Genomic DNA, 26363 nt, shown 5'->3' on the forward strand with positions numbered 1-26363 from the left:
GGTTGTGGTTGGACTCAATAATCTTTAAGTTCTTTTCCAACCTGAGCAATTCTACAATATTTCCAAAGAAACTGTATACAAAAATTGTACCCACAAAGACCGTAGATTTACACATTTTTGTTATCGAGGTGAAATAACTGCTTCAACACTAAACTGTGAACACAAATTGAAAAGATCAATAAATGAAACAGAAAATGATTGCAGTAAGGCTAGCAGCTTTGTGGATTTCATTAACCCTTTCTGGTTGACAGATGTATCATGGAGTTAACAAGATCTGCAGTTTTTTCATTCAGTTTTAATTTGCTCAATTCCTCTTGTACGCTCATCTGACTGCTGGAAAGCACAAGGCCCAGACTACCGTTCCTATGTTTGAGTGGTATCAAAAGGAGATTTCTTGAGTTACAGTGGAAGTCTTTGTACTTATTAAATTCTCTTGGTGTAATTATGTTTTCAGCAGAGTTCTATAAGAAATACAAGTATTTATCACAGCTTTGCATTCAAAGTGTACATTAAATGTGTAGTTACAGTCATTTGCTATTTGCAAAGCTGTCATTCTCCTTTTTGTAAGAGAACAGGAATGGCAGGAGAGCTGTCAAGAGTGATATTTAATGAAACACTGTCTTTAAATGGGACTCCAGTCAAGAGTGCTTAGAAAGAAAACTTTATTATCAAGCTGCTTTCTTGTTGAAGTTGCTATAGACATGTTACAGTGAACACGCTGACTTGTAATGAACTTCCTTGCCCCGCTTAAATCTGTAGTGGTTGCTAAATGAAAAACAGTCTTCTGCATTCACATATTCCATGTAAACAAACTGAAATGTTTCTGAAAATATTTACTGGGGAGGTTGCTGTTGAAAATTCTTATTTTAGCAAAAGCGAGTTGCAAACAGAACAGACCATAGCTATTTACAAACTGTGGACAAATGCTTGCAGAAAGCTTACAGTTTGGATCTGCAGAAGTTGCATACTATACAAATGATCTGAAGTGCTCAGTAATTCTTTATAATTACCAGACGCCTTTTGAATGGTTTGTAAACCCATTAGATAAAACCGTTATATCTCACATCCACATAGATATAGCATCCTGAAGACTTGGTTGTCTCAGATGAAGTCACACATTTGACACTAAACATGTTAAGACACTAAGAGCGCTCCCTAAGTGTGAGTGCTCTTCCATCTTAACTAATGTCAAAGTCAAGAACAACAGGAATTAAAAAATCCTCAGCTCTATCTGAATACTTGGACTCCTTCATGAGTTGCCTTACAAGGGTACAAAAATTCAGCCAGCCTATTCTATGGGAATTGCTAAGCCATGGGGAATTGCTAAGCCATGGCCTGACACAATGACTGAACACCTGGTTAAGGCACACAGCCAGCCCTGGGAGCACAGGTAAAAGCAATTCACCTGTGTGATTGGAAGGGGTGGAACCTGGTCCTGCCCTTCCCTAAACCTCATTTAAGGGCTGGCTGCCACAAGTGAGTGTTCTCTACTTGGAGTTTCTTCTTTTGGGAGATTTTGATAAGCTCTGATCCTTGGCGTGGGTAAGTAAATATTTCTTTTTTTCTTTAACTAGATTATAGTCATCATTCTTTTTTGAGTATTTTGTTAGTTGGTTATCTCCTATTGCCTTTTCCTACAGTTACTTACTGTTTTTTTTTTTTTTTCTAGTTCAAAACTGTGGTTTAACTTGAAAGGAGGAGCCTGTAACTCCCGCTTACTTAATGCTTTGTGCAGACTGATCTTCCTTTGGCTTATAAGACAAAAATAATAATTAAATGAACGACGAGGTTCTTAGTAAGTTTGCTAATGTCAGGTTCTTATGATTCCAAATAAGGTTCTGAGCTACCTCAGAGAGAAAAGCTCAATCCTTATTAAAGTGGGAATTGAGCCATTGAATTTAAGGTAAGGAATAACTTTCATGGAAATACATGTTTAAGAATGTAATGTCATTACAGTTTGCAGTGAACTACTGAGACAGGTTTTAAAAGCTGTATCACAATTTTGATAGTCGTTCCCAACATATTGAGGGAAGTTGGAGGCTACAAAGCAAACTCCATTTCAATTCCACCAGCTATACTGAACTCGTAGGGGGGAAGGAGGATGCTCTTTTGGGAGAGATAGCAGTAATGGTGTCGGTGTCATGACGAGAACATCTTTAAATTCTTCGGCTTTTGTGGTTATGGTAATAGGTGAGGAGAGCTGTGTGTGGATAAATACTGAACTGTGTGTGTAACTGTTCCCCATCTAATGGATTAGGGCTACAAAGAACTACATGTACACAACAGGTACCTCACTACAGTGGTTGTTGAAAAGAGTTGAAAAGCTTGACAGAAGAAAATTAACATTTACAGTGGGCACGTAAAAAGCTGAAGTTCCAGCAACATGTCTGACAGTACTGACAACTTCAGAGCTAGGCTTCTGCTCAAGTGAAGCCTTTTTGTTTGTTTCTTGTTGTGTTTGTACCTTTTCATTTTCACAGTAGTGTAAGATTCAATCGTGAGCCCCACTGCCTGAAACGACTGTGATTGGTGCACACAGCAGTTACCTGTTTGTTATCTAAGTCAAGTGTGACCACAAGAAGTGAATTTCAGTAACTAGCCCAGAAACTACCTCCTACAGTTAAAAATAACTGGCTGCAGGATGAAGTGCTGCCTATAACTAGTTATACTGCTATCTTTATAAATTGGAAGGCTCTTGCTTCTCAACTATTGAGTAAAATAATGAAGTTCTGTGGTAGAAGAGGCTGCCTCGGAGTATTCTTTCATCATCATCCAATTTGCTACTTTTCTTCTCAACGTGATTTTCAAAAGTGCTGACAAAGAAAGTACCTGCCCAGGTAATGTCTTTAATGAGAAATTTTTATTGTTTTGATCTTTGCCCAGCATGCTGATTGCCCTTTACAGAGCTATAGCACAAGGCGTATGCTTATGTATGCTGATGACAGCATCCTACCAGTGCTGATGCTGTTGGACTTGTCTGTTGAACCTGACAGAATTGATCAGGGTAGTTCACCTCTGCGCTGCCCAATACTTCTGCAATACTCCAGACTTTGTGTAGTGGTACATAGTTCTGTGCTTATAACTTGCTTTTTTTTCTTGCTGGTTCACTCCAGATACATTATGAAACCTCACGAGGGATTGGTTTTTACATCTATGCTCTGAGTTCCTGTGTTTCTTTCAGGAGCAGGTAGTCCACAGTTAAACTTCCACCTTCATTGTTATGCTGATGATTTACTGGTTTAGTTATCAGTTACCCAGGGCTATGACCAAATCTTGTTACTTCTGTACTCCAGGAAGCATGAAAATTATTAGCTTGAGAATGGCACCTCTTTCTATCACCTCAGTACAACTTTAATCTGTTTTTAAGTGTGCGTTTCATGATATCTGAGCTAAGTTGTTTACGTGATCTTTATGAACGTAATTGCGTTCCTCTGCTCCTGCTTAGGATCTGGTCTGTGAGCATGCTGCTTTAGTTGGCCCCAGTATGTTTATCTGCATGTGCTTTAAGGAATTAAACTTCTCAAGTGTAACTTCCCGTCAAGGCTGTTCCTGAGTAGCTTTCTCCTCCCTGCCTGTTTCACAAGTACGTCTCTTTATATGACAGAGAAATTGCACATAGTTTCTGTCTGACCAGCCTGTCCAGGGATACCAGGTTTCTAGACAGTGGGCTTCATGTGGAACCAAAAAGTTTATCGGGATTGTGCAGTAAATACACAGAGGAGAACATAAGTGGAAGACTTTAATGTCTCTAAAGATAAAAACTATCTTCAATAGAGCTACACTTAGTGGTAACTATAGAGAAGGAGCTCCTAATCTGGTATCATGTCTGGTTTTATATGGATTGATGGTGAAAAGTAATTTAAAATACATTCAATGATTCTGTTTTTCTCTCTTCATGGGATCACTTTGTTGTATTTTCTAGTTGGAGTGGAACTATTTGTCACAGTATTTTAAGAAGTTCACTCAAAATCTATGCATTCCTCTGGAGTTCCCAGAAGATCTGAAGCCGAACACTTCAGAATTCAAAGAAGCTTTGCTGAAATACGTAGATAAAAAAATGTTTTCATAGAAACAGTTGCGATGCTTTTAGAGCATTCCCTCATTTTCACACCCTGACTTCTCTTCACAGCTTGCAGATCTGAATGGCTTGTTTTGAAGTCACAAAGCTTCTCTGTATTCTGTGAGGAGCTGTGAAAGTAATTCCTCAGTGAAACTATGCAGATTGCTGAAGTGGTGTAATCTTTCAGAAAACAGTGAAATTTTGCTTTGAAAGTTCACTCCTGTTTACTTGTACGTTGCCAGTTCCAAAAAGACTTCAGTGTGCATGTGCCCTCATGATCCTTTCATCCCACTGTATGGCGTGGGTTTGGGATTTACAGCTGCTAATTGGATAATTATTGCATTGTGAAGTTGCACAGAAAGGTTAATTCAAGACTTATAAAAAGGACACAAAGGAATCAGAAAGAAAACATTCTTTCTGTTTATATCTCCTTCCTTTGTAGTATTGCTATCTAAAAATATTTTTCCAAGAGTAAAGCAAACAGCTTGATTCTTAAGGATAGCAATGAGGTTTTTTTCTTGAATGCTGTCATGAGTATAATTACACTATCAAGAGTTCACGTATGTTCCTCTGGTTGCCACGTGGTTCTGTTTCAGCTATCTGACTTCTACCTCTCGTGGGATCTGCACCCCTTAGACAGTTATAACATTGCTACTAGCCCAAAATAGTTGTGTTGGTGCAGCCGTGGGTTGGACAACACCTGCCCACCACTGCCACTTTGTGCCAAATGGATGAACATGACAGCCCTGTTCCCCAGAGACTCCTGGCTTCTGCTTTGTAACAAGTGGTGGCACAGCAGGAACTGAGCCAAGGAATGTCATCAGAAATTGAAAGTGGAGAGGGAAGGGAGGAGAAGCTATGTGAGATTGTAAAGCAGAGAAATAAATACATAGATAAAACGTGATAAAAGCTGAGGTGTGAAATGCATCTTTATGTATTCAAGTATGTTACCAGGGAGCGAGAGAAGTGAGCATGAGGGGAAAACCCTCAGAGGGAAAGGAAAGATGTGCTCTGAGCTGAAGGCTGCAGTGCTGTTACAGAAGAATATCCAAAGATAGAAAGCAGCAAGGGACAAAGAAAAAGCAGTATGTGATGTGCAGTACTAAGGGGGGGGGGAAGGTGTAGAGAGGGGGGAATGACATAGATTAATTAGCAAGGATTTCTGTTATCTGCTTTGTTTGTTTGTTTTTTCATAGCACTGTAGCTATCTGTTCTGTAGAAGGGAAATAAGAGAATTTTATGAACTAGCAAAGGAAGTATAGAAGACAGTGAGTGCACTGGGTCCTGCTACTTGATCCAAGGGGTCAGGTGAGGCTCGACATAGTAGGCCTGGGTAGGAGTTGATGGTTGACATGACCTGGACGCAGCTTCTATTGGTGTGGTTCAAGATGTACCCCTGGAGCAACAGTCACTTGGCTATGGATGCAGTGGCTTTAATTATGGAAGATATATTATAGGAATAAGGGACAAACATAAACAAAATGAGTGTGGTCTGGATGCTTTGATATTTATTGTCCTGCTGGTTATTGCTGTTCTTAATGAAATTTGCAATTAGCAGGCTATTTCCTTGTATGCTTTTCTCTCTTCATGTCCGAAATTTGTTTTTGGCAACACTATGATTGTGAACAGTACCGTATTCCTTTTTTCCTAAAGCTCAAGAGAGCATTTAAAGCATGCTATAGTCTGAGTTGACGCTGTTCAACTGCTTTCCAAATAAGTGAACCGAAGCTGACATGAGGAGCTGGTATGACAGGGGATGGAGGCAAGAGGAATTTCCACTAATGTTATAGCACAGAATTAATCGTGATAGATTTGATACTGTTTTCATTTTTTACTAGTACTGTTGAATCAAACTAGATATTAGGAAAACTTTCCATTTTCTACTCTTCTGTGATATGACACTTAGCTGACAGAAAGATGATTTATTTGCTTTTCCAGCACGTCTACACAGTTCATGCTTGTCACATGGTAAAGCCTTTCTGATTTACTGTGTTTCTGTAGAAGAACACACATCTTTTCTTTGCTTTTTATAGTAACGTTCTTCCATGACTTCATGACAAGTGAGTTTGAGTTCTAATTGTCAAAATAACACTGTGTCCGATCTTTACAGTTATTTCTAAATATTGAGAAGCTTGAGTGATTGTATTCATGGGTGGATTGTGAAGTACTTAATGGAAATAACTTGTTAGGACAATTTCTTAAAAGAAGAAAAGCATTGAAGAAATCTCCAGGGTGGAGTACAAAGAATATGCAAGGTGTCTGTTCCACGATAATTCTCTGAACAACATCAGGCCTGCAGATGTCAGTCTGCTAGCAGCATCAGGAGAGCTTGGTACAATGACTCTAAGAGATGCAGCACACAATGAGGATCAAGGTGTAACATTCAGCACCCAGGCTCTGTCATGAGAGTGCAGTGATGGGAACTTCTTGGTACTATGGAACTGACAAACTGTTCAGTAGTCACTGTAACTTATTAGCTTTTCTGTTTTCTATTGCAACAAAGATAGGTATGATTAGAGTAACTCAAGTTCCACCTGAGGAAAAAAAAATAGTATAAAAGTAGCTGAAAAGAAAGAATTTTGGGGAAGGTACCCTCGCAGATAAGAGGGGAAGATATTGTTGACTTATGGGACCAGTGGATGGGCTGAATCTCTTCGTCCTGGTTAGGGATGCCTAAAGGGTAAGATTTGTGCTCTTGGTTGTACTGAGTGCTTCCCCTCAGAAATGTAAGAATGTCTACAGAATTATTCTGTAGTTTAACACATTTGTGATTGCTATATTATTTATGTTATTGATGTTAACGCATGTTCTGTAAACAAGGTATTAATCACCAGTTGATGAATATACTGATGTTATGGTACAACAGAGAGCTTGGCTATGATGTTATTACACCAAAGCAGGAAACAGAAATGATAGGTAGATTCACCTATAACCTGAGCTCGCAGGAGAAACTCCAGTAGAGTGGATCTCCAGAAGAGATTCTTCCCCACTGGCATTTAGCTCTTAAATGGGTCTAGGAGAGGTGCAGCCAGGCTCCACCCCTTCCTGCAGCACAGGTGAATTGCCTTCACCTGTGCTCACATGACTGACTCATTGCTTGCCTCAGGTGGTTAATCAGAGGTTCAGGCTGTGATTCAGCAGCCCATACAACCAGCAGTTCAAGAGTCTGTAATCATTTGTTCCAATAAAGAGTTTTATTCTATAAGCCAGTTGTAAGAGCTCTCATTGGGAGTGGTCATTCTTAAGGGAGGTCATGTGAGTCTATTTGGCACACTTATATGAAGAGATTCTGAGCTATGGGGGAATCTGAAATCATAAAAATTCTTACTGTATGTGACCAAATTACCTAAGGCTGGTCATACAAGCCTGTTTTTATGCAACTGGACTTGCAGTGCCTAAGCGGGCATTATTAACACATTAACACAACACAAGGTGCATCCTATGAAGATTTGTCTTGCTACCGGCAGTATGAGTGAGGGTCGATTGATCTCATCAGGTGAAGCAAGAAATGGGAGAAACAGTGAAGAATAAGTGTGAAGTTAAGATGGGTCTGAGTGCTTTTCTTTAAAAGTAGTCTATCAAAGCTAAGAAACCACTTCTTCAGTCTAATTTTACTTGTTTCTGGAAATTGCTTTCATATGTAGTGTAGGAATACTCTGGGCTCAAAAATGCACTGTATTGTCACTAAGATCATAAACATTAGCATTCTTCAGGCTTGATTTAGCTTTTTAGTGGGATTTTATTTGCCTGTTTTTTCTAATGCTGACATAGTATACCTGAAAAATAAGGCATAAAAAGAGGGATAGGCGTTTTGATTTTGGGTAAATGTTGAGGTTTCAAGTAAATCCTGACTTGATGATCTGGATGCTCGAGAAGAAGTACTGGGTGAGTTATGTAAACTTAATATTACCTTTGTTTGTCCGTGATGTCAGGTTTGTGTACTGCTACTGCTTTTTAAGTAGTGGTTTCCGTAAGTCATGTCTTGAATACGTTTCTCCATCCTTTTATTTATCTAGTACGCCATCCATGATTGTCCTGTTCCTGCAATTACTTATTAGTAAATTCAAGGCTATAGCCCTAATAAAACGCCAGAAAGATCACAGTGTGCACGGGCAAATAATCTTGTGATCTTTTGTTACTGGGTTTTGTGCATACAAGGCTCAGTGCTGTAACCTGTTCTACTAACACTTTGCATTTAAATGTAACTCACAATTAGTGACAGATGCTGAAATAAATATACAAGTAGGGGGTGAAGGCATTAGTTTATACATAGTCATTTATCTTCAAATATCGTGAGCAAAGCTTAAGCCAGTTTCAGTTGAATGAACTGAAGCTTTGGCAGTGTCTTTTGAACTGTTTGAATTAACAAAATCAATCCTCATAAATTAAACTATCGTTGATGTGTGATGCAATTAAGTGCTGTAATCAAAATAGACTCTCGGTGCATGCTGTGTAACCATACTTTTACCAACGCAGAATTTTAACCACTGCTGGCTAACTGCTCCTGCCATGTTGTGTGAGACTCCCATCTGGCATGTGAGACACTAACATTATGATACAGTATTTCTTTTTCATTTTTCAATTTAGGCTGACATCTGCTGGTCTACGCAAATGGCAGGCAACCCTGCTGAATGCAAACCAATTTGAGGCAGCAGTGATTTCAGTTTTCCCTTTGTCAGTTTACAGAGCTCAGTACTGCGACCAAAGCACTTAATTACAAAGGAAATTCACAGTGAATAATATGTCTCTGGAAGAAGAAAGGCAGCAACAATACTGTGTGAAGAAAAATGAGTTTGACATGATAAATTACATGCACGCATACTCTGTGTGCAGTGTAAGTATTCAAAGGAACCAATAGAAGCTACTGTATATTGGCCAATCAGACCTACAGAAAAGGTGTTATTTAAGGGCGCTACACTGTGGGGTGTAATGAGGAGGTTGTAGATAGGAGTTAACTCTTTTTGCCCTATCAATAAAGCTAAAGAGAGGGAGCGTGGCACTACACTAGGCAATCAGCTCTAAATGTTTGAGCAGGCATATGGCAATTGCTGCCCAGTGCTTGGCTTTCACAGGGTGAGAGGTGCTTGGCATTCTAGGTGGAGAGGTTCTGTGTGTCCGGACAGAAGAAGCAGCAGAAGTGGAGGGCCAAGAAAGCCACAGAGATGATACTGCAGGTTCTTTTGCAGTTACTCCTTTAATTACTCCACTTACAACACCAGCTACTCAGTTAATTCCTGGGTGTATCAGATGCAGGTTACTTAGTGAGTTTTGTCTGTGCCAGCCACAAACTGCCTGGCCTTCAGCAGCAGATGTAAATTTGGAGTACTTCTCATGGTAATTATAGCCCTGCTTTCCAGCAGCGTGGTAACTCTTGTCAGCTGTCCCAGCTAACTCCCTGAGATGTTTTAACACACAAGCCATTTCACAGGGCAGATGCACAGATATGAATTCTGTGCTGGCTTTGTAGAGCACGGGGAATGCTGAGTGACGGTTATGATAACTGGTGACACCAGCATTTCTCCTTTGGAAAGTGAGTTGAAGTCAGATTAAATGTTAGGAGGAAATTACTTACTCGGAATGCAGTGAGGCACTGGTGCAGGCTGCCCAAAGGAGCTGTGAATATTCTGGTCCTGGAGGTGCTCAAAGCCAGGTTGGAAGGGGCTCTGGGCAGCCGGATTCTGCAGTTGGCAACCCTGGCCATGGCAGGGGGCTGGAGCTGGATGGGCTTTCAAGTCCCTTCCAAGCCAGTATGGAGTCTCCACTTCTTTTTCCTGTGGCATTTCCTGTGGCTGTAGCTTGGAAGTGCCAAGGGAGCCAGAGAGAGGGGACTAAAGTGCCCTGCCATAGCAGAGCACATAGCAAAAGAGAAAGGCTGGATAAGATTTAGGTCCTTTTATTCTCCTCTGTTCCTGCAACACCATGGCACCTGTCCACTGTACAGTGCAAAGCAGAACAAACCCCTGGTGCCTGTGTGTGTACAGCCAGCCTGCTGTAAGTGATGCCTCAGGTGTCCTGACCTGATTCTTCCCACAGTCATTTGGGCAGACTTAGAGGTAGAGAGAGGCTGTGAAAAAACAAAGGCTGTTTGTTTTCCAAGAGAGCCCACGGGCTCTAGGGAGGACCCTTCAGCTGGTCCTGCCCGGAACAGTAAAATATTCTCCTGGTTTTGGGAGATATTAGTACAGGAGCACTCATAATCTGCATGCGCTGCTAGAGTTTCAGTCAGGAATTGAAATCAAGTTGCTTTTTAGCACAGGTTTAGCAATAGTTGCTAATTACAATTAAGTACTATTGTGTTAAGTGCCAGCAGACATGGCGTGAGATAGTGCCGAGCATAATTAAACAATCAAATAAATCATCAGTTGTTGCCAATAATTTTGATCCCAGGTGTTAAGGTGCGGCTGAAGTAGAGATCTGCACTTGGTAAAGGTCCTGTGGAGGGTGCTTGGTTAGCTTGGGAATGTTGGGGGTGGGGGTATGGTGAAGCTGGTGTTCTATTAAATGTTTATCTTGTTAAGGCTAACTCTGTATTGCTTAAAAGAATCAAACACAATTTCAAAGACTAACCCAAATGTATTTAGAGAGGCAGGCAAAATAGTTAACAGTGAGACTTCTTTCTTAGTACTCCAGGTCATACTACTTAGCTGATAAATGGGATACAAAACTGTAGGACTGAAACTTGTACAAATGTTGATACTAATTAATTTAAGGTACGTATCTTTCTTTTTTTTATATTTAGTATCCTAAGTTCAGAGCTTTGATTAAGCTGTATAAAAATGATGTTAAAAAAAAAAACAAAAACAGGAGTGACCAACAAAGTGGGCCCCATGGCACTGTCAGTGTAAGGTTCAAGAAAATCCTTATATTACTTTAAGCCTTTGACCTCTTTTCTGTTTAGACTGCTTTTTAAGCAGCTATCTGGTGCTTCTCCAGGTTAAAACTCTCTAGATGATCCCCGTGGCTTTGAATTGTACTTAAGATGGTTCTGTGTACTTGCTTCCAAGTGGAAAAGAATATACTTGCCACTGAATTCTACTCATTTTGCTCGTCTTCAAATGAAGACCAGCAAGAGAAATCTCTTACTCTCAGGTTCTGTGGATGCTTTGCTTCTCATTGTGTTTAATAGTGAAATTAATACACTGGCAGACATGCCTAAGTGTGGTGCAATTAGCTAGAGCTGATGGGGAAATATTATCAGATCTTCACTTGGGGGGGGGGACAAAAACAAAAAACAACCCTTTAACTGTTATATAACATTCAGGATTGCTGTTCTTGAGATCTTTACCTTTCTGAAAATGCTGATAGTCAATTTTCCTTTCCATGTATTCTTCTGCTCATCATAATAGATATTTTCAGCACAGATCAGTGAGCTGTAAATCTGAACAGAGTCCTCACCATTTCATACAGCAGAAGAAAAACATCATAGAAATGAAAACAGTAACAAAAATAAAATATAGCACAAAAAGCTTGTTGAAGTAGATTTCAAATGCCAATTATTCTAAGTCAGAGCTAGAAAGCCTTTTTAAGTCAAGGTTTTATATCTCTCTACTGTGGTGCTGCAAGTAGAAGACTTTATACGGATTGATCCAGTGGACTGCTGGATGGACCTCTGAAATTTTCATTTAATGGACTTCTGTAAATCAGACTGATATTTTGTGTGCTGTAAATCCTGAACTCAGTTGGTGGTGTAGTATTACTGTGTACATACACACTGCAATCTGTGTTTATGTACAAGTTATATCAGACTAACAGTTCTGTTCAGAAATAATTTAGGAGCTTAGCCAAAAGCCAAACAGTCTCCAAGTTGTGTTGCATCTACATAAGTGGTGGAAAACTTTGTTGTGGTTTTTGCTCTGTTACAATTGGAAACCATAGAGCATGATGTGCTTAAGGTGGTACTCAAGTGTGTGGTACTATTTGCTCACCACTTTTTTTTGCTAAAATCTGGCACTTGCTTATATCAGAGCTACAACTTACTGAAGTTCTGATAAGTAATTCCACACTTACTAAAACAATATAGCACTGTCTGTGCATTTAGCATGCACTATTGTAGCATCTAATTTCGTGTCACTCTAGATATTCAACTTTCATAAATGCTGATGCACTCGTAGATTCTCTTTAGTAGTGGCGCTGTGCTAACAAGCAAGTTTTGTAGATGCTAATTTTCCTAAACTTTGAGGGTAACTAAGTGGGAAGGTCTAGAACATTCCAGTTTGTCAGGATCTTTTTTGAACTGCCAATGCAGTTTTATCTGGGCTTGTACGCAAACAGGCATGGAAGAGAGGCAGAGCAGTGAAAAGTTGACCTGTATAAGGGCTTTTTTGGTTATTTAGTTGACAACAAAGCTGCTTTAAAACTTGTAGTCTACTTTCCCCTAGTCTGCTGCTTTTATGCCATTACCAATGGTATCATCCATTAAAAATGGATCAGATGCTAGCACTTCATATGCAGTTTGCACCTGGTGACCAAGCTTTAGAAACTGGGGAAATTGGGTGCGTGTGTAATAGCAAATAAAATCAGCGAAGATTAAAATGCTACAAGTCCCGGGCACTTGAGAGAACAGGCTAAGTGCAAAATGAGGCTCTCTTGTCACAATAGAGCTCAGAGCAGCATATGCTGAGGGAAGCTGCTCTGGCAGCGTGTGAGACCACAGGTCTGTGCCTTAGTAACTGGTCACGTAACTGAGGATTTGAGAGCTGCAGGGTGGGTGCAAATCCTTCCTCAACTCCAGTGAAGCTCAGCAAAGGTTCAGTGTTGTCTGCTTCTGTCCCCATCCAGCTCACCCAAGAGTGCTTAATCAGCGAAGCTTACTCATAATCTAGTTCCAGTGAGGCGATAAATACATTCTGTTTCTTACTGCTTTACCACAGTGATGTGCTTTCAATATTTTTCTCCTGTAATCAAGGTAAGGATCTTTAATTCTTTTAATGCTGCTTTTCCTGTCTGTCTACTGCATGTGAAGCTGCTGTTCCTGGGCTCAGGTGGACTTGAGGCTGATCACAGTGTATGTCTGTGGGGAATACTATTATCTGCAGAGCTTTCACCTGACCTCAGCCTTGAATAAGGATATCAGGACTTAACTCTGAATACCTGAATTAGAGATGAAACTTTAAAAAGCATGCAGCTGAGGAAGTGGCCTGGAGACCTGTGGGGCACAGAGTGACATACTATGTGCTTAGGCCTTGCTCCAGCTTTACATCTGTTGCCAGCTACCATTCAGAGGCAAAAGGAAACTATTCTGTTCCACGGCACCAGGGGACTGTAGGAAAAATACTTCTGGAATAAGGAGGAAAGGAATAAAACTCATGGTAGAAGGCTCAGACAAGGGCTAGCATTCTTACCTCTGTTCGACAGCTTTGAAATACTTGTCTTTCTCTTTCATGATGACGAGCTCACCTTGTGTCCTTTTTGCAGTATCTACAAGCCATGCAATCTCTTACACTTGTTACATGCATCACTTATAGACTTCTAGGAGGGGTAGGTCTCAAATTCTGTGCCTGCAGTACTTTTAGAAACAAATCCCTCTCCCAGCCCTGTCCAACCCAAGCTTACCACACCATCACCAGTGCAGGGGGAGCTGCTGGTGTCTCAGGGTGATGCGGTTGTTTTTCTTCATGAGACACCAGAAGTGTTGAATTTACAGAGCTGACATATTAACTCTGGTGGCCTAAAAGAATAAATGAGCAATACCATAGGGTTGTCTGCTCAGCAACGGGTGTTTTTTCCCAAAGATCTCTCTTTAATTGAAGCCATTTTTCATTTTGAATGTAGAGTGTATTCATTAGAAAGCAGCATCTCAAAGGGACTGGAAAGCTCAGGAGATTAGTAACAAGGTACAAAGCCTTTTGCCTCTAGGTTGCCAGTTTCAAATCTAGCCATGTCATTATTGATCCGAAGAAGTCATTACAAGCTGACATAAGTTGAGATGCATATATTGAAGTGACCTTGTCAGATTAGTCAAATTCCTTTGTTAGGAGATAGGCTCACAAAAAATATTCTCATTAGCACTTTGTTGGTAGTCCTTACAGCATCAGTAAGGACAGGGTGAGCTTGCTTATGCAAAATCAGAATAGAGGGATTTCTGAGCTCTAGAAAGGTTGATTGAAACACTTTGAAAAGGATCTTATGACGTGCTTTGAAATTTCCAAGTTGATTCTACTCTGTGTAATTTAAAAAGAACACCTCTTGCAATATTTGCCACATTTTGATCAATATGAGTTTAAAGAATCTGTGTAATTAGACGGTTTTAGAATCATCAGTGTGTGTGTATTAACAGTAAAACATTTCATCTGGAATAACTTACATTTGATATCTGTTTCATTTTTATTTCTTAATTCTCAGAATCAGGCCAACAGTCGTTTCAGTCCTTGTACTGAGTGTATATATATTGTACTGACTGTATTGATACAGTCAGAAAATGTCTAAGAAAACTGCAGCTCAGCCTGCAGATCTCACATTTGTACTTAGAATTAAACTCTTGCTCTGTGGGACACGGTGACCACCAATGCTGAAAGCAGAAATCATGGGGGAAGAAAAATACCAGATATCTGGTGGGAGTTGAATTTGTCATAGGGAAGGAAAGAGTGTTTTTGTGAGCTTTGAAGCCTGTGCTGTAAATTGAGTTTGAGACGGAAAAATCTCTGTGGGCTGTTTGTACTTTCTACATCAGCACCAATAAATATCAAAGCTGGGCTGGTAACTTTGCTGGCAGAAAAAAGTGCGGGTGACATCAGTTTTGTATTGCAGGCAGCAAGTAAAATGTCTTGATCAATGAAGCAGTAGGTGAGAATTTGTTCCATTGTGCTTTTGATTCCTGGCCAAAATCCAGCTTTTTAGGGAGCTGGATCAAGTGTTTCCTTGAGTTAAACTTGCTTCTATATTTGGTCTTTGTACAGGACCCTCTAACTCATTATAACATCCATAAGGGCCTTGTGGGATGCTGCAAGCATTCAGTGATACATTTGGGCTCAGCTGAATTGCTCCGGGGATTTCTTGGCACACCTTGTTTTATCCTTTAAGCAGCTAGAGCATGTGAGTGGCTCTTTTTCTGTTATGAACGTTTGTTGTCGCAAGGATATGGAGAGGTTTGCCAAGGTTTCTGTGTATCTTCAGCCATTCATTTTCAAGGTGATGAGAATATACAGGTGTTTACATCACTGGTTCAAAACTTGAGAATTTAACCTTCTCAGAACAGAGAACATAATGTACTATTCCATTCTTGGGTGAAAAGCCAAGATAAGAATGATGAATCGGCTTGTTTAAAATACGTATGGATAAATGTCAAAACTCTTCAGCCTTCAAACTCAAATGATTTGATTTTTCTTACCACACAAAAGACTTAACCTGCCTGATACTCTTTTTTTCTTTAAGGTCTGAGTAATAACGGGTCTGTGAGAAGCAGTATTTCAGCATGTTTATTTAGAAATGTGACTTGTGTTCAAGTAACATCAACTATCAGTAATCAACTGAATTGGTAATTGTACTCGTTTCACTGTGATGTCTCTATGGTGCTGTGGTCCAGCAGATGCATGCCTTCCTGGTTTCTGCAGCCTTCCCAGCAGCAGTGTGTCCTGGTGGATTCAGATAAATTTTAACCTGTTTCAAGGCAGTTGGGCAAATTAGTTTAAATAACCATCGAAAGTTTTCAGAATAACCTGGTTAACTTCTCTTAGTGTGCTCAAAGCCTTAGCACAGCCTGGAGAATCTGCTTAGCTGGGGTGTTGCAATGTAGTAATTCTAGCTTCCCTCAGATAGTGGTCACAAATCGTGAGTGGTCACAAAAAAAAAAAAAAAAGAAGGCTACAGATAGTACTGCAGGACTGTATAAGAAGGCAAAAAGCAGCAGGACGCATGGTTGATTTAAGACTTCCCCTATTTTCTCTACTTTTCCTTTTTCCTTGAATAACAAGTTGAAAAAATAACTTGAAACAAAACCTGAAAACAAGAGGCTAAGAATTTTTCAAGGTCAGGAACTTTAAATGCCTGTGAAAACATAATACTTGAGTTATTAAAGAGGTTTGGGAAGAGATTACAAGGATAAAAATTTAGAAGCAAAGCACAAGAATTTTTGAGTACAGCTTTTCCAACGTTTTCAGCTTACCCAGTGGTCAGGCAAAGGTGATTGTGCAATAAATGAAAACAAACAGTGCATACGAGGAATCATGCTTGGAAGGGGAAAAGAAACAACAAATCTATAGCACTGCTTAAAATGCACAGCTACTAAAGGAAAGATCATTTTTGAAGCTGTTAAAAGTAAATGCATGTACCGAGAGCTACGGTCATACAGAAAGGAAAACTAAGTTTTGCTGACCAAATAGCTTTCCATCCAGAAAAACAAAACAAAAAAAACACTGAGACTTGATAAGTGAGTAGCTTCATTTCCATTTCCTATTTGCCTCCAATCCGATATCCTGTTGAGATGAATACATACGCTACGCATCCCAAGTGGAAGGGCATAGCTGTATTTTCTTGGTTGCATTACTGCAAAGCTTCCAAAGGATGAGTGAAATGTGTTTTAGAACAACAAAATGGTTGTCAGCATGACCAACCTAGGCTTGGCAGTGCAGGGAGAGGGAGAAACAAGTAGCACTGAGCCACTTGCTGCTTTGGCCAATGAGGAATGCCACCAGAAAACCCTGGGCCAGCTATACCTAGAACATACACAGTGGAGTGCTCCTTCCACATGCAAATGCTCTGCTCCAACTATGGCTGTGAGCAGCTAATCACTTCTTAATCTTACTAACCTATTTGCCTCAGCCGTATGTTGGGGTTGAAATTCCTGCTGATAAGATTAAGGGCTATCTTGAACTAGGGCCTACATAAATAATAATGCGATTTCCACAGTGACATTCATTAGAATAAAATGTAGAAAGGGATGCAAGCCTTTGTGCCGTGGGACTGCAGCCAGCTGCTAATTGTTTGTGATCAGGAAGCAGTTCTCTTTTCCTCAACCATGAGGGGTTTTATGTGTGTGTTAATATAATGACATTTTACTCCTTTTGCCTAACTAAGTTGTATTTATTTACAGTGTGTGGGCTAGATTTCTATCTTTTGGATACTGGACATCTGTATAAAAACTTCAGACTATATTTGCTGTGTGCTTTGTCTTCAACTGATGAGTATGTTTTTTTTTTTTATTTGCACTACACCTGGCTGTAAAATCTTTACGTGGTTAAGGCAGTCATGGCTCAGGTTTAATCCAACTCATTATAAAGCTGACGTGTTTTCCCCATTGTCGCACCATTTGTGACTCATTACTCCCTTCTGCTGGCAAGTAACCCATTATATAATATTAAGAGTCTGAGAAGCATGAAAGCATAATTATAGTAGTCTTTATATAAAAGATTCATCAACAAATGGTTTTGAGAAACAAAGTGGTTAAGTCTGTTATTTCAGTGGCTAATCTAAGAAGCAACATCTGTCAGTGCATGCTGAAACTGTGGCTTGGCGCTTTGAAAATGCTTTGTGCTCTGTCACCAGCTTAAGCACAAATATCAGAAGTACAAGCTTAATTTTCATCACAGCCACCCGTGGCTGACCTGTAGTGACTAAATGCGTTGGCTGCTTTTGCCTTGTTTGGCAGACTATTGAGGCCCTTGGATGCAACCAGTGAAGTTTTCCAAACCAAAACATGTACTGATATAAAACAGTCCCACAGCATTTTTTTAAAAATACATCTGTTACCTATTGGAAAAATGAAGGAACCCAAAAGAGCACAAACACTAGTTTTCCAAGCAACAAAAGTCTCATGTAGAATGGCAAAAGCACACCCAAAACACTGTTGAAGTCAAGGAAGTATATAATAACAAATATACAGGTGTATCAACGTTTCCAGTTCAGATGGTTTCAATGTTTAATTTTTAAAAATGTGTTTATTTGTGAATCCTTCTGGGGGATGAGAGGAGGATGTATGAGGAAATATACTGATCTTTCCCATTTTTCTAAGGATGTGTGGAGCCCTAACTGGATTGCTAAAACCACAAATGAAATGTAACCAATGTGGGAGCAGCCCTTTGCCAAAAGGGCTCTGTAGAGCATGCTTGCATATATGTCAAATGAGGCTTGTTTGAGACGCCATTCCCAGATGTGTGTCATGCATTACCTTCATTGCTCCTGTGTTGTGTACTCTTAAGATGGAAATGCTAATTTCTTGGTGTCATCTTGAGGGCCATGGAGGGAAGAAAGTGTGGAATGGAATCAAAGAGAATATATTATTGGTGACAGCAGCTATACTAAGTGAGAGATGCAAGCGCAAACTGAAGATCTTGTTAATGAGAATAAGGGAGGGAAATACGGCCACCATGCATGCTAGCACAGAGGCTGGGGGATGGGGTGGGTGGAGAAAAGCACTTAGTAAGAATAGCCAAAAAGAGCTGTCTGATTATGGCTTAAATTCTGCAGCCCTGGTCTTCCCAACAAGCAGAACTCGCTTCAGCTGGAATGACGAGAAATTCTCCCAGTTCTCCTTGTCCTAAGGGTATGCTGCTTCTCAAGAGCAGAGGTGCTCTCCTGAATTCTCATGTTATCAGTATAGATGGTAAAAAGATGAAAGTGAATGTCATTTTGATGGTTTGATAATGAATTAGTCGTAATTGTGATGAATTCCCTTTTAATTTCCAGTTGTTCTTCTATTTTCTGGTATTTTAAGAATGAAATCCTTTTCTTTATTCAAGTAAGAGGTTCCAAGTAAAATCACTTTCTTCCCAGAATCCTTCCTTCGTAAGGATTTCGAAGTTTATGTGTTTTATTGTAACTCGTGCTGAAGCCAAGACAGTTTTTGAATTAACTGAATCCTTTGCCAAATAACATTTTCATCCTGTTGCCAGGTCTAGTTTAGCCTTGTAGCAAGACAACAACAGGACAGATCTTGCATTAAAGATCCATCCATACCACTGTTATGCAATACTTGTAACAAAGACTGTGTCCATATATTGGCCTGTACATTCATTTCACTGCTTCTTTGGGTTGTTATTACTCTATTACCACAGCCTGCTTTGCTGTCTTTCCCTACAGCTCAAAAAAACCCACACACAAGACAAGTAAGATATTGCAGTACTGTTGTTCTTAGATTATGTATTTATGGAAATGCTTGGTACCAGTTTAATGTATTTATTAATTCCCTTTGTAAAATTTCCAGACCTCTGCATTTATATGCTATGGAATATGTAATTCCCCTTTCTACCTGTCATTCTCTGCGTTTAAGTACTATTGGCATTATTTCATCTATGATTAAGGTGATCTATGATCAGTCCCGTCTCTAGCTGAATGTTTTGCACATACTGCCTTATTAGCGCCTCCCTGCAAGGGCCTTGCCTTTATATTCTCTGCTTTGTTGCATTTAAGATGCCTTCAAAATATTCAGAAATCATGGAGCACCTAACATGTTATTGCATAAGAGTTACTGAGAATGTATGAAAAACTGCATGTACATTGCCTTTTTCTGTGATAGGATTACTACTTTAAGTTTCTGAATGTTCAAGTAGAAAATTGGGTTTTTGAAATTACTGGAGTGTATTACAAGACAACTCAAATATTTCAGAATCTGACCAGCAAGCGATGCCCAGGTGGGAGCTTGTGTACATGCGTTCTGTCATACCATTAAAGATCTTTACCTAGAAATTAAACATGAAAAACCTACATTAGTGATGTTTAAGCATATGTATTTTGAATCTTCATGGTGTTTTGAAATCTGCTGTGCCTTCTATCTTGTGTAGAAAGACATCAAAATTTTAATGAAGAGGTTTTATGAATCTGTGTACCGTCTGTCTTGCTCATCCTACTGTGCTCTCTGTACTGCCTTCCCTGACTCTGTACTCATGTTAATATGTTTAACAGCACACTGCCATCAAACGAGGCCTGCAAAACAAATTATAAATGTCATCCAGGGAAATACAAAAATCAGAGTTAAAATTAAATGTTGCACTGAATTTGGATATGCATTAGAAATGTAGGTAAGTGGATCATGAATCATGCTGAAAAGAGACTAATGTGTAAGTAGTATTCAATTTTTATTCTAAAAATTTCTAGTGGCATTTCACTTTCAGAGCAGGTGAGGATGACAGCATGTAGCTGAAAGCTCTTTTTGCCACTCGAAGAAAGAACTTTCTGAGTTTCTCTTTGGCAGCACTTGTAACAAAAATGAAGTAAGAAGATAAGTCAGTGGAAATGGGTTACTATTTCACATAGAGAAACAATACAGTCACTTTATCAGGAGGCTGCTGGAAAAATAGATGTTATTTGGGCAGGAAGAAATATCTCCTTAGGTTATCAGGTGATGAATGAGCAGTCACTCATTTGAAGTAGGAGGGAGTTAAATGAGACCACTTCTTAGCCCTGTAAGAAGCAATCTTGTGTCCTGCAACATGCTTAATGCATACAAACAGAGTAAAATCAGTAGAGAATAGAGGAAAGCATCACTCTTTAACTTCCATCCACTTGCCCAGTACCAGAGAACGCACATTTCGCACGAAGCTAGAATTAAACTGGCTTCAGATTTCTAGCAGAATTAAACTGGCTTCAGATTTCTAGCAGAATAAAGTTTATCTCCACTGCTCAGAAAAACTGCAAACTCTTCAGGCCTTCACTAAAGCTGCTTGAATTTTCCTGCTTTTTGCCACGACTACATTTTAGCATCTGTTCTTAGTGGATCTAATTACTGCTTAAAGTTCCTCTAAAGTAACAGAAAGGAAGAAAGGTAGTCCTCTCTTGCTGACAAATTGCCTGCAATGAAAGAAAGAGGAGGAGGGGGAAAACAGGCTTTCAGGATTGAGGCCCTATGTGATTGTATGATATATATGTAGTCCCTCATCAGTGACCATGTCAGATGTCTGGTAACAGAGCAAATCTACAGCATGGTGGCAGAGACAGAGAGGACTAGGCATGAATCCAGAATCCAAATCCCTCCAGAGAAACTTGCAGAGGAAAAAAAAAAAAAGCTTGTAGCACAACTGATCTGTGCAGCAGCTGGCCCTCTGCAGGAAAGGGGATTTGTCTTTGAATTCCATTCTGATAAGCAGGATGGTGGCAGAGGGAAGGGACTTGCTGACTGCCAGCAGCCACAGAACACCCCCTGAAATGTTCACAGCTTTGCTTCCACTGGGAGCGTCTGCCATTCTTCCCACAAGAACAGCTATAGTGTGTTACAAGAGAGCACCCATTTTAGAAAGAGCCAAAATCCATAGATAAAACACTCTCCGGTTCTAGCAGACTTCATATGCTGGGGATACATGGTGTCTATGTGCATTTTTTTCTCCCTAAACACACAGCTGGATTAGAAAGGCTATGGAGGGTAATGATTTGAACTGCTTTTTACCAATAGCAGAATAGCTATATTTCTGTTAAAACAAAAAAGCCACAACGCTGTACAAAAAAAATTTCCAGGTAGTGCATGAATATCTTCTGAATTTGTATGTTGAGATGCTAGAAAATATGATTGCTTACTGGAACATAAAAAGGTTAACAATTTTGTAATCCCTTTTTAATGTATGAATGCATGAATTTGAATAGAAATATCTTGCTAGCTAAGCAATTGTCCCCTTCCTAATTAGCAATCACAGTTCTGACTGTCAATTCCACACATAAAATGGGTATCAGACTAGAAAGCATTCTTGTAGCTCCCACCTTTGTCTCTTTTGTGCATTTGTAATTTGAGTGCAGAAATCCCTCTGTGTGAAAATCAGTAAAATCAGCATGTTTCTTATTTTAAGTTGGATATAAACCCGTATCGTCAGAGCCAGCAGTTTTGATGTTCACTTAAGGTATGCGTCAAGGACTGCAGCTATTCTACAGAGTATTAGTACAAGAACCAATTACCCACTTTTTTTTTTACTGCATTTTATGTGATGGTTTCCTACTATGGACATGAGAGAGAAAATAATAATAAAATAAGATGGCACTTCTGTGAAACAAACAATCCTCGTTTGAATGCTTCTCTTGTAACAATGTATTTATGGATCTAGTTCACTCCTTCCCTCTTGGGAAAGAGTTATTGCAAAATTCTTTAGCTCCCGTGCTGTGGCTACTAGCAGTTTCAGTCTACAAATCTCATAATGTCTATCAGATGGGGCCAGCTGTGAAGTCTGTAGGGCAATTAAGCCGGAGTTCAACAAAGCACTTGCTTATTTACAAGAAAATTCAGAGTCACGTGGCAGATATATACTTAATAACAATGTAATATGTAATAATGTCCTTAATGTATTTAAATAACTTTTCAGTTATTTAAGTGTTTTTTCAGATGGACTCCAGGGGTCTCCTCCCTTTGCAGGACTGAGCATTCATACAGCCTGCTTCCCAGCCCAGGTCTGCGCAGTAGTCAAGGAAATCATTCCTCACTGTCCTGATTTCAGCTGGGATAGAGTTGATTTTGCCTTTGTAGTGTCTGGCATGATGCTATTTGTTGGCTTTAGGAGAAAAGCTATCTAGCTAACGTGTGACTATTTTAGCTGTTGCTGAGCAGTGCTCTATGGGGCAAAGAACATTCAAGTTTCTCAGCTTCTTGCATTGTCCTGTCTGCGAAGGGATCTAAGGGGACATGGGACAGAACTGGGACAGCTGACCTAAGCTGGCCAAAGGTACATGGTATCCTATGTGACGTCATGCGGAAGAAAAAAAGTGACTTGAAAAATGGTAGAATTGATTGGGCTGCTACAACTTGCAGATTGGCTGGTCTTTGGTCAGCGTGTGGTAAGCAGTTGCATTGTGCATTTCTTGTTTTGTTATATACGTATAGTAACTACTATCCCTTTTTTCTCCTCTTCTTTTTCTTTTTTAGTAAATAGTTTTAATTTCAGCTCATGATTCTACTTTGTTTTTTACTGATTCTCTCCCCTATTCCACTGAGAGGGGGCAGTGAGTGGACTGTGTGGTGCTGAGCTGCTGCTGGGTCAAACCACATCACTCACTTTGTCCTCAGTGCTCTCTGTTATCCTCATCAGCCTTTGAAGCAGGCCCTCTTGCTGTGGCAGTTTTTCTTTGCTTTCCTGAACATTTTGTGTCTTGAATTTGAACAATGGGGAAGATGAAGACCTCAACACATCTCTATCATTCCCTTCTGTTCTCTAAGGTCTCCTACAAAAAAAACTTAAAATATCATTCCTTTTCTTTTACCTCTGTAACTGTTTCTACTCTATTATCTGGGTCCTTATTAATGTGTTCTGCTTGTACTTCGTCTTTTTTCTCTTCTGGGTAACTGGTATAAGATAACAGTTCATTAGTGTCACCATTATAAAATTATTGGTAATTTGATTATCTCCCTTATTTCTCAGTGGGCCTACTTTTCCTTGGCTCTTCTTTTCTGCCTGTTCCATTAAATGAGTTTTCGTTATCATCCTTAGCTTTGTTAGCTAGCAATAACTCATTCATCTTTTCCTTTCTCCATCTTCTCCTGTCTAGGTCTGGTTGTTATTCTGTGTTCTGTCTCTTTCTTACCTTTTTCTTTTAGCTCTCTGCCAAGTGGTGGCACATGCTTATTTTTAGTTTGACATCGTGATGTGGTGGTTCTATCAATTTTTGTTTTCTTTTTTTTTTTCCTATCTTTTAAGTGTGGAGGAGATGAGATGCACCCAGGGACAAGTTCTCTCATAGGAATTTTCCATGGAGGTGTCCAGAGCATGTCAGCCTTGGGGATAAACTGCTTTTGCTGTTGAAAAAAGGTGAGCTCAATTCATTTTTAAGTGCTGGATATGAGTTTGTATTATAAATCATGAACTGTAAATATGAAGGTGCAGATGTGCATTTTTGCTGGGAAGAGCAAAGAGGGAATTCCCTGGTAGCTGAGTATTATTTTTAGTATGCCATGTTTGGGGTTATTTTACCTATTGCTATGGAAGTTTATTGTATAAAATGTCTGCTTCTCATTTAAGTTGAAGTGTAAAACCTCCACTGGTTTCAATGTGATAGGAAGATCCTGCTAGCTTTGTTACTGGTGGAGCCCTGGGTGGAAAGCAGGTCCACATTTTTCTTGTGCTGTTCATCTGTGGACACACAGGCATGATGCAGTCAGCTCCCTGCACACTACTGTTTCACGTGCCGTTTTGAGCAAATGCATGCTTGTCTTTTACCTTCCAATATGTTTCCACTGAGTGCTGCTGATGTGAGTTGTGTAACTCACACATTGCTCATTGGACCTTTGTAAATTCTTTATTTACCCTAGTAATCAGACTGAAGGTCAAAAGAAGCCCAGCCTGTGTGACCCCAGGGAAACCTCCTTTATCCTCCCTTGAACTGCTGTATCTGGAAGATTCATGCTAAGGTGCTGCCAATCTGTGCTCAAAAAGGGAAGGAAAGTCAGTAGCTCAACATCTTTTGTATTCTTCAGCGTAATGTCTGTTTACGTGAACAAAACACAGGATTAGAGTAAAACACTGAAGCAGTCCCAGCAGGAATGGCAAAAACAATTCTATTGCTTATTTCCCCAGAGCCCTCATCGTGCTAAAATCTCCTAGTCTCCAATAGATAGCTAGAGGAGAACAAAGATAACCACTCCCCAGCCACAATGGGAAAAACTTACTGTTGTATCATCTTGAGCCATGTCAGCCTCTCATATTTAAGTATGTATCACTGGCAAAGATTTAAATGTTGTGTTTATGCAGGGTTATGTTTAGTCGCATCAGCGGCTAAAAACACACGTGGGCAAATGCTAGTTAATTTAGATCTTGGAAAAGGGAAATCCAAAGCACTACACTCTGCTATATTGTCTTTCTTAATGCTTTCCTATGGCAGGATGCTGAAGAAGACATAAGGTCCATGAGAGCCTTCTCCTGGTCATACTCCATCTCTTCTAAATGGTCCCGTAGTAATTTTTGGAAACTAGGAGGGGAAACGCTTAAAACCTCATCAGGTCTCAAGTTCCTTCCATTTGAATGCAGGGATGATGTAGAGAGAATACATGTGCAAAACAAATACAAGCCTCCTCCCCAAACCTGAAGTTATATTAGTTGTTCACAGGCCATCATGATAAGTAGGGTAATCTGGCTTGCATAGGCAGCTCGTTAATGCACATAAAGGAGTTGTCTCGAGGAATATACTTCCAGCTCCCATACCTAGACAAATTGTTTTAATGATATATACTATTCGACATCATGTTTTTATTAGAAGCAGACAATAACTATGCTTTGCATGGTTTTGCTTACAGACCTGTCACACACAGAATGGTTTATAGTACCTACCCCATAAAAAAACAGTTTTGGAAAAACTATCCATATATATGACAAAGACTCTAAACCAAAGCTGCCACACTCTGCTGTCTCTTATAAGAAATGTGTCTTGCTCTCTTAATTTTTCTGGAGAGTATCATAAAATGCAAAATAGCTGCATGCCACTTGTAACAGGATCATTATTTGCGTAATCCTCACACTGCAAATTTTTCCTTTGCATTCTTTTTCATAAAGCCCCGCTTGCATGCCAGCTGGGACAAGAAGGGGGGTGGGAGGGGAGTTCTGTATTTGCAAATAGAAATCTTATCTTAGCGCTATCATTAACAGCTCCCACTTCTCTCCTCTACTTTCTATCTCCAGCATGGATCTGTCTTACATAAGTTACCATATCTTGCCAGTGTAGATGGGTGGCTAATAAGCTAACATGACCTAGATTTTTTTTAAGAGTTACATATTGCCTCTAAACAGATGTGACAAGATAATATTTAATCACTATAGCATTCTTGACATCCACTGGGCTAAATGCCTAAAACCCACCACTCGTATCAGAAGTGCGTGATTGCAAAAGAAAAAAGACACACATCTATTTGCTTTTTTCTTCAGTCGCTGAGGAGTCAGAGACGCACACGCAGCTGCTCTTTTTCACTGCTCTATAGCAGAGCATAGCATTCAACTCTAAGCAGAACAATTGTAGGAAAAAAAAAAAAGAGATGAAGAGAGAAGGAAGATTTCTCTAATTAAGGTAATTGTTTGCAACTGCAAGATCTGTAATCCTTCTATCCATATCCATTGTTCACTTGCACTGTATTTGTTTCTCCGTAGCTGAAAATGAGCTTGTAGTTTTTTCATCAGAGAAAACCACCGGTCCTATTCATTTGGCATTTATGGTGTGCATTCTTCTGTGAGCTTTGTCAGACTGCACTGGCATATCACTTGGCTACGAGGAAGCAGTATCTGACACTGGAGTGAAGTGGGGGTAGGAAGGCAAATCGACTTTTTCAACCGATGACCACAGAGCAACATCTGGAATTGTAGGGTGTCTGTAATAAATCCCATCTTATTATCCTGCATATTAAATGTAACTCAGTTAATGACCATATAGAGCAGATTAATGTGAGCAAAGTCTAATTAGGTAAAGACTGGAGAAAAAA

The 26363-nt window shown here is 39.7% G+C and overlaps 1 long non-coding RNA gene across 1 annotated transcript; it reads left to right on the top strand.

The window, feature by feature from the left end:
- Positions 1-1450: 1450 nt before the first annotated feature.
- Positions 1451-26351, top strand: LOC109367195. The gene is made up of 4 exons (XR_002114057.1): positions 1451-1542; positions 1670-1903; positions 23599-23709; positions 26035-26351. It is a non-coding gene; the product is annotated as an uncharacterized LOC109367195 (long non-coding RNA).
- Positions 26352-26363: the final 12 nt, after the last annotated feature.

Source organism: Meleagris gallopavo, chromosome 4 (assembly GCF_000146605.3).
Source record: "Meleagris gallopavo isolate NT-WF06-2002-E0010 breed Aviagen turkey brand Nicholas breeding stock chromosome 4, Turkey_5.1, whole genome shotgun sequence".
NCBI lineage: Eukaryota > Metazoa > Chordata > Aves > Galliformes > Phasianidae > Meleagris > Meleagris gallopavo.